At 42.6% G+C, this 8,755-nt stretch overlaps 1 non-coding gene across 1 annotated transcript; it reads right to left on the bottom strand.

Moving 5' to 3' along the window:
- Nucleotides 1-8,219: 8,219 nt before the first annotated feature.
- LOC112437155 (U6 spliceosomal RNA) lies at nt 8,220-8,323 on the bottom strand. Its single transcript, XR_003025804.1, has one exon. It is a non-coding gene; the product is annotated as a U6 spliceosomal RNA (small nuclear RNA).
- Between the last annotated feature and the right edge of the window lie 432 nt (nt 8,324-8,755).

Genomic DNA, 8,755 nt, shown 5'->3' with positions numbered 1-8,755 from the left:
GCCTTCTGCTAGCTTTTGAATGTGTTTGCTCTTGCTTCTCTAGTTCTTTTAATTGTGATGTTAGGGTGTCAATTTTAGCTCTTTCCTGCTTTCTCTTGTGGGCATTTAGTGCTATAAATTTCCCTCTACACACTGCTTTAAATGTGTCCCAGAGATTCTGGTGTGTTGTGTCTTTATTCTCATTGGTTTCAAAGAACATCTTTTTTCTGCCTTCATTCCGTTACCCAGTAGTCATTCAGGAGCAGGTTGTTCAGTTTCCATGTAGTTGAGTGGTTTTGAGTGAGTTTCTCAATCCTGAGTTCTTGTTTGATTGCACTGTGGTCTAAGAGACAGTTTGTTATAATTTCTGTTCTTTTACATTTGCTGAGGAGTGCTTTACTTCCAACTATGTGGTCAGTTTTGGAATAGGTGTGGTGTGGTGCTGAGAAGAATGTATATTTTGTTGATTTGGGGTGGAGAGTTCTGTAGATGTCTATTAGGTCTGCTTGGTGCAGAGCTGAATTCAATTCCTGGATATCCTTGTTAACTTTCTGTCTTGTTGACCTGTCTAATGTTGACAGTGGGGTGTTAAAGTCTCCCATTATTATTGTGTGGGAGTCTAAGTCTCTTTGTAGGTCTCTAAGGACTTGCTTTATGAATCTGCATGCTCCTGTATTGGGTGCGTATATATTTAGGATAGTTAGCTCTTTTTGTTGAATTGATCCCTTTACCATTATATAATGGCCTTCTTTGTCTCCTTTGATCTTTGTTGATTTAAAGTCTGTTTCATCAGAGACTAGGATTGCAACCCCTGCCTTTTTTTGTTTTCCATTTTCTTGGTAGATCTTCCTCCATCCCTTTATTTTGAGCCTATGTGTGTCTCTGCACATGAGGTGGGTTTCCTGAATACAGCACACTGGTGGGTCTTGACTCTTTATCCAACTTGCCAGTCTGTGTCTTTTAATTGGAGTATTTAGCCCATTTACATTTAAGTTTAATATTGTTATGTGTGAATTTGATCCTGTCATTATGATATTAGCTGGTTATTTTGCTTGTTAGTTGATGCAGTTTCTTCCTAGCATTGAGGGTCTTTACAATTTGGCATGTCTTTGCAGTGGCTAGTACTGGTTGTTCCTTTCCATGTTTAGTGCTTCCTTCAGGAGCTCTTGTAGGGCAGGCCTGGTGGTGACAAAATCTCTCAGCATTTGCTTGTCTGTAAAGTATTTTATTTCTCCTTCACTTATGAAGCTTAGTTTGGCTGGATATGAAATTCTGGGTTGAAAATTCTTTTCTTTAAGAATGTTGAATATTGGCCCCCACGCTCTTCTGGCTTGTAGAGTTTCTCTGAGAGATCTGCTGTTAGTCTGATGGCTTCCCTTTGTGGGTAACCAAACCTTTCTCTCTGGCTGCTGTTAATATTTTTTTCTTCATTTCAACTTTGGTGAATCTGACAATTATGTGTCTTGGAGTTGCTCTTCTCGAGGAGTATCTTTATGGCATTCTCTGTATTTCCTGAATTTGAATGTTGGCCTGCCTTGCTAGGTTGGGGAAGTTCTCCTAGAAAATATCCTGCAGAGTGTTTTCCAACTTGGTTCCATTCTCCGCATCACTTTCAGGTACACCAGTCAGACGTAGATTTGGTCTTTTCACATAGTCCCATATTTCTTGGAGGCTTTGTTCATTTCTTTTCTTTTTTCTCTAAACTTCTCTTCTCGCTTCATTTCATTCATTTGATCTTCAATCACTGATACCTTTTCTTTCACTTGATCAAATCGGCTACTGAAGCTTGTGTATTCATCACGTAGTTCTTGTGCCATGGTTTTCAGCTCCATCAGGTCCTTTAAGGACTTCTCTGCATTGGTTATTCTAGTTAGCCATTCATCTAATCTTTTTTCAAGGTTTTTAGCTTCTTTGCAATGGGTTCAAACTTCCTCCTTTAGCTCGGAGAAGTTTGATCATCTGAAGCCTTCTTCTCTCAACTTATCAAAGTCATTCTCTGTCCAGCTTTGTTCTGTTGCTGGTGAGGAGCTGTGTTCCTTTGGAGGAGAAGAGGCGCTCTGATTTTTAGAATTTTCAGTATTTCTATTCTGTTTTTTCCCCATCTTTGTGGTTTTATCTACCTTTGGTCTTTGATGATAGTGACGTACAGATGGGGTTTTGGTGTGGATGTCCTTTCTCTTTGTTAGTTTTCCTTTTAACAGTCAGGACCCTCAGCTGCAGGTCTGTTGGAGTTTGCTGGAGGTCCACTCCAGACCCTGTTGGCGTGGGTATCAGCAGCAGAGGCTGCAGAACAGTGAATATTGCTGAACAGCAAATGTTGCTGTCTGATCATTCCTCTGGAGGTTTTGTCTCAGAGGGGTACCTGGCTGTGTGAGGTGTCAGTCTGCCCCTACTGGGGGGTGCCTCCCAGATAGGCTACTCGGGGGTCAGGGACCCACTTGAGGAGGCAGTCTGTCCGTTCTCAGATCTCAAGCTCCATGCTGGGAGAACCACTACTCTCTTCAAACCTGTCAGACAGGGACATTTAAGTCTGCAGAGGTTTCTGCTGCCTTTTGTTTGGCTATGCCCTGCCCCCAGAGGTGGAGTCTATAGAGGCAGGCAGGCCTCCTTGAGCTGCGGTGGGCTCCACCCAGTACAAGCTTCCCGACCGCTTTGTTTACCTACTCAAGCCTGAGCAATGGCGGGTGCCCCTCCCCCAGCCTCACTGCCACCTTGCAGTTTGATCTCAGACTGCTGTGCTAGCAATGAGTGAGGCTCCATGGGCGTGGGACCCTCCGAGCCAGGCATGGGATATAATCTCCTGGTGTGCTGTTTGCTAATACCATTGGAAATGGGCAGTATTAAGGTGGGAGTTACCCGATTTTCCAGGTGCCATCTGTCACAGCTTTGCTTGGCTATGAAAGGGAATTCCCTGACCCCTTGCACTTCCCGGGTGAGGCGATGCCTAACCCTGCTTCAGCTCATGCTTGGCGCACTGCACTCACTGTCCTGCACCCACTGTCCGACAAGCCCCAGTGAGATGAACCCGGTACCTCAGTTGGAAATGCAGAAATCACCCATCTTCTATGTTGCTCATGCTGGGAGCTGTAGACTGGAGCTGTTCCTATTCGGACATCTTGGAACCACCCCGCAGAGTTGTTGGTTTTTTCTTGTAAATTTGTTTCAGTTCCTTGTAGATTCTGGATATTAGACCTTTGTCAGATGGATAGACTGCAAACATTTTCTCCCATTCTGTAGGTTGCCTGTTCACTCTAATGACAGTTTCTTTTGCTGTGAAGAAATTCTTTAATTAGATCCCATTTTTCAATTTGGGCTTTTGTTGCCATTGCTTTTGGCGTTTTAGTCATGAAGTCTTTCCCCATGCCTATGTCCTGAATGGTATTGCCTAGGTTTTATTCTAGGATTTATATGGTTTTAGGTTTTATGTTTAAGCCTTTAATCCATCTTGAGTTAATTTTTGTATAAGGTGTAAGGAAGGGGTCCAGTTTCAGTTTTCTGCATGTGGCTAGCCAGTTTTCCCAGCACCATTTATTAAATAGGGAATCCTTTCCCCATTGTTTGTTTTTGTCAGGTTTGTCAAAGATCAGATGGTTGTAGATGTGTGGCATTATTTCTGAGGCCTCTGTTGTGTTCCATTGGTGTATATGGTTACTGTAGCCTTGTAGTATTGTTTGAAGTCGGGTAGCATGATGCCTCCCACTTTGTTCTTTTTGCTTAGGATTGTCTTGGCTATACAGGCTCATTTTTGATTCCATATGAAATTTAAGGTAGTTATTTCTAGTTCTGTGAAGAAAGTCAATGATGGCTTGATGGAAATAGCATTGAATCTATAAATTACTTTGGGCAGTATGGCCATTTTCACGATATTGATTCTTCCTATTCATGAATATGGAATGTTTTTCCACTTGTTTGTGTTCTTTCTTATTTCCTTAAGCAGTGGTTTATAGTTCTCCTTAAAGCAGTCCTTCATGTCCCTTGTAACTTGTATTCCTAGGTATTTTATTTTCTTTGTAGAAATTGTGAATGGGAGTTCACTTACGATTTGGCTCCCTGTTTGTCTATTATTGGTGTATGGGAATGTTTGTGATTTTTGCACATTGATTTTGTATCCTGAGACTTTACCCAAGTTGCCTATCAAAGTAAGGAGATTTTGGGCTGAGATGATGGGGTTTTCTAAATATACAATCATTTCATCTGCAAAGAGAAATAATTTGACTTCCTGTCTTCCTATTTGAATATGCTTTTTAAAATTTCTCTGACCTGATTGCCCTAGCCAGAACTTCCACACTATGTTGAATAAGAGTGGTTAGAGAGGTCATCCTTGTCTTATGTTGGTTTTCAAAGGGAGTACTTTCAGCTTTTGCCCATTCAGTATGATATTGGCTATGGGTTTGTTAGAAATAGCTCATATTATTTTGAGATATGTTCCATCAATACCTAGTTTATTGAGTGTTTTTAGCATGAAGGGGTGTTAAATTTTATCAAAGCCTTTTCTTCATTTATTGAGATAATCATGTGGTTTTTATCATTGGTCCTGTTTCTGTGATGGATTATATTTATTGATTTGCATATGTTGAACCAGCCTTGCATCCCAGTGATGAAGCTGACTTGATCGTGGTGGATAAGCTTTCTGATGTGCTGCTGGATTCTGTTTGCCAGTATTTTATTGAGGATTTTTGTATCGATGTTCATCAGGGATACTGGCCTGAAATTTTCTTTTTTTGTTGTGTCTCTGCCAGGTTTTTGTATCAGGATGATGCTGGCCTCATAAAATGAGTTAGGGAGGAGTCCCTCTTTTTCTATTGTTTGGAATAGTTTCAGAAGGAATGGTACCAGCTCCTCTTTGTACCTCTGGTAAAATTTTTCTGTGAATCTGTCTGGTCCTGGGCTTGTTTTGGTTGGTAGGCTATTAATTACTGCCTCAATTTCAGAACTTGTTATTGGTCTATTCAGGGATTCAACTTCTTCCTGCTTTAGTCTTGGGAGGGTGTATGTGTCCAGGAATTTATCTGTTTCTTCTAGATTTTCTAGTTTATTTGTGTAGAGGTGTTTTTAGTATTCCCTGATGGTAGTTTGTATTTCTGTGGGATCAGTGGTGATATCCCACTGATGGGGATCCTTTTGTAGGTGACCTGTGCTTTCTCTCTAGCTGCCTTTAACATTCTTTCTTTGATTTCAACCTTGGAAAATCCTTGATTTTCGGAATGATCTTATGTAGAATCTTGCAGGAGTTCTCTGTGTTTCCTCAATTTTACTGTTGGCCTCCCTAGCAAGATTGGGACAATTTTCATGGATGATATCTTGAAATATATATTCCAAGTTGTTTGGTTTCTCCCCCTCCCTTTCAGGGACACCAGTGATTCATAGATTTGGCCTCTTTACATAATCCCATACTTCTCAAAGAATTTGTTCACTTTTAAAATTCCTTTTTCTTTATTTTTGTCTGACTGTCTTATTTCAGAGAATCAGTCTTCAAGTTCTGAAATTCTGTTTGTTTTTGGTTTTTGTTTTGTTTTGTTTTGTTTTGAGACAGTTTTGCTCTTGTTGCCCAGGCTGGAGTGCAGTGGTGCAATCTTGGCTCACTGCAACCTCTGCCTCCTGGATTCAAGCAATTCTCCTGCCTCAGCCTCCCAAGTAGCTGGGATTACAGGCACCTGCCACCATGCCCAGCTAATTTTTGTATTTTTAGTAGAGAGGGGCTTTCACCATTTTGGCCAGGCTGGTCTCGAACTCCTGACCTCAGATGATCTGGCTGCCTCAGCCTGCCAACATGCTGGGATTACAGGCGTGAGCCACTGTGCCCAGCCTGAAATTCTTTCTTCAGCTCAATTTATTCTGCTCTTAATACTTGTGATTGCATTGTGAAATTCTTGTGTTATTCAGCTCTGCCAGACCTGTTAGTTTCTTTTTTATACTTGTTATTTCATTCTTCATCTCCTATATCACTTCATTGTGATTTCCATTTTCCTTGGATTGAGTTTTGCCATCCTCCTGAGTCTTGGTGATCTTTGTTCCTATCCATATTCTGAATTCTATTTCTGTCATTCCAGCCAGTGCAGCCTGGTTAAGAACTGTTGTTGGAGACCTGCTGCAGTCATTTGGAGGAAATATGACAGGTACCGAAGTTCTTACCTTGGTTCTTTCTCATCTGTGTGTGTGAGTGTTCCCTTAACTGCAGTGCAGATGGAACACAGTCAATAGATTTCTTTTCTGGATGTTTTCACTGGACCAAGACATTGTGTAGGGTCTTTATTTGAAGCTGACTTCTTGTCTCTGATTTCAGAGGGAGGTATGTTAATGAGGTATTTTTGGTGTTGAAGCCTTGGGGTGTGATCCAGCAGGTGACACTTAGGCTTATTGGTCAGTTGGTAGACTCTTGCCCCTTTGTGTGGCTCCCCTGTGTTTTCCTGCAGTTGCAGTCATGTTCCCTCTCAGTGCTCTGAAAATGTGGTTCCTCTCCCCCTTAAGTACAGGCTGTAGTTCACGATTTGGCAGTCCTGGGCTGCCCACTGCAGCTCTTGGGTGATTTCAGTGTTTATGTTCTTTTCCCAGCTTAGCGGCGCAGAGGAAGAGATCTTAGTAGTGGTTGTGGCCAAGGGTCATTTGCTTGATTCCTTGGGACTCCAACTCAGAGAGATGCAGGTCAGCAATTGCTCAGTGCAGTCAACCCAAGATGGAGAGTTTGTGCTGTGGGCCCAAGCCAGGGATTCCCTGTCTGTTGACAAGCCATGGGGGCTATATGGGACCCGTGGGAGATGGACTGACGTCCTCCCCTTGGGTCAACTGCAGCTCACTGGAGGTATGAATAAGGCACTTAGGGTCTCTACTTCTTCACTAATCTGAGGGTGGCAAGGGCAGTTCCCTTGGGAGCTTTGCCAAGGGAGGTATGGACCTGTTGCTGGCCCAAAGACACCTATAGGAAGTGGCTAGAGACCCTGGTTGGGAGGTCCTGCCCAGTAAGGAGGAATGGGATCAGGACCCATTTTAAAAAGCAGTCTGGCCACGTTTTTGTAGAGCAGCTTTTCTGTGCAGCACTGGGGGTCCACTTCAGGGCCCAGTCACCCCAGACACTCCAAAGTCCAAAGGCTGGAATAGCTAAGTCACCCAAACAGTAAAGATGGTGGCCTTCCCCTCCCTCTGGGAGTGCCATGCCAAGAGTAATTCAGATCTCTGTTGGTTGGAGTGCCTAGGTGGGGTGGCTTGAGGCCTGAGTTGGGAGGTCCTGCTCAGTAAGGAGGAACAGGATTGGGCACCTGCTTAAAGCAGCAGTCTGGCCACATTTTGGTAGAGTGGCTGTACTGTTCTGGGGGATCCCTTCTGCCCCAGGTCAGCTCAGACTCTCTAAAGCCTGAAGGCTGGAATGACTAAGGTGCCTGAACAGCAATGGTGGTGGCCCACCCCAACCCCAGGGAGCTCCTTCTTAGGGAGGTGCAATGCCACTACTGGTAGCTGCTGGAATTCCAAGTCAGTGGGTCTTATCTTGTGAGGTGCTGTGGAAGTGGGGTCCGTGGGCTGTTGCTGCTCAGCCCCCTGGATTCATCCTCTTTCCTAGGGACATGCACAGGAGTCTAACCTCCCACTTTGCTGGAGCTGCAGCTACGTTTTCTAGAAAGCCTCAGCATCTAAGGCTGCAGGGTCTCCATGCATGCCTGAGCAGCTGCTATGCCAAGACTCCACCTAGTTCTGTCTGTCAAACTGAAGACTGAAGGCCCTGGTGGAGTGCGTTCACAAGGAGACCTCTTGACCAGCAAGTTGCAAAGATCTGTGGGAGAAGCATGGTTTCCCAGGGCTGCTCATTCACTCACTGCTTCCCTGGGCAGGGAGGAATCCCATGGCTCCATGTTGCTGCTAGTTGGGCCATTGTCCTGTCTTGCTTTTGTTTGTTCTCTGTGGGTAAGGCTGTTTCCTTGATTAACCCCAGTGCGAGTACCTGGATGTTTCAATTGAAGGTATTGTATTTATTCACCCCTTCTCTTCCTCTCCATGAGAGCCATGCACACTATCTGCTTCTATTCGGCCATCTTGGCCACTCCTTTTTTTTTTTTTTCTTTTTACTATGCTATAAGAAGCAGTTCTTACAGCATTGGTCTATTTTTACTTTTATTTTTGGAAATTAAAAATTATTTATTATGTTATTTTTCACTATGGGCTACTTAGAAACTATATAGCATGTTTTTCCAAACTGTGTATTAAAATTATTTAGTTTTTAAAAATTTTTAAATAATAATTTTATTTAATATAAAAATATAGAGTACTTCACAAATTTGTGTGTCATCCTTGTGCAAGGGGCCATGATAATATTCTGTGTATTATTCCAATTTTAGTATTTGCTTCCAAAGTGAGCACTGCTAGTTTTTTTAGTTTTTTTTTTTTTAATTTTTGTGGGTTCATAGTAGGTATATACATTTGTGGGGTACATGAGATGTTTTGATACAGGCATGCGATATTAAATAATCACATCATGGAGAATGGAATATCCATTCCCTCTAGCATTTTTCCTTTGTGTTACAAACAATCCAATTACGCTTTTTAAGTTATTTTAAAATGTAGAATTAATTTATTATTGACTATAGGCACCCTGTTGTGATATCAAATAGTAGGTCTTATTCATTCTTTCTATTTTTTAAAACCTATTAGCTATCCCAACCTCCCCTCCGCCACCACGTCCCCTTCCCAGCCTCTGGTAACGATTCTACTGCTGCTCTGTGTCCACAAGTTCAATTGTTTTGATTTTTACATTCCACAGATAAGTGAGAACATGGGATGTTTGTGCCTG

This window comes from Pan paniscus, chromosome 15 (assembly GCF_029289425.2).
Source record: "Pan paniscus chromosome 15, NHGRI_mPanPan1-v2.0_pri, whole genome shotgun sequence".
Classification (NCBI taxonomy): domain Eukaryota; kingdom Metazoa; phylum Chordata; class Mammalia; order Primates; family Hominidae; genus Pan; species Pan paniscus.
Note: the sequence above shows the minus strand (reverse complement) of the source record. Positions and strands in the feature narration are given on the sequence as shown.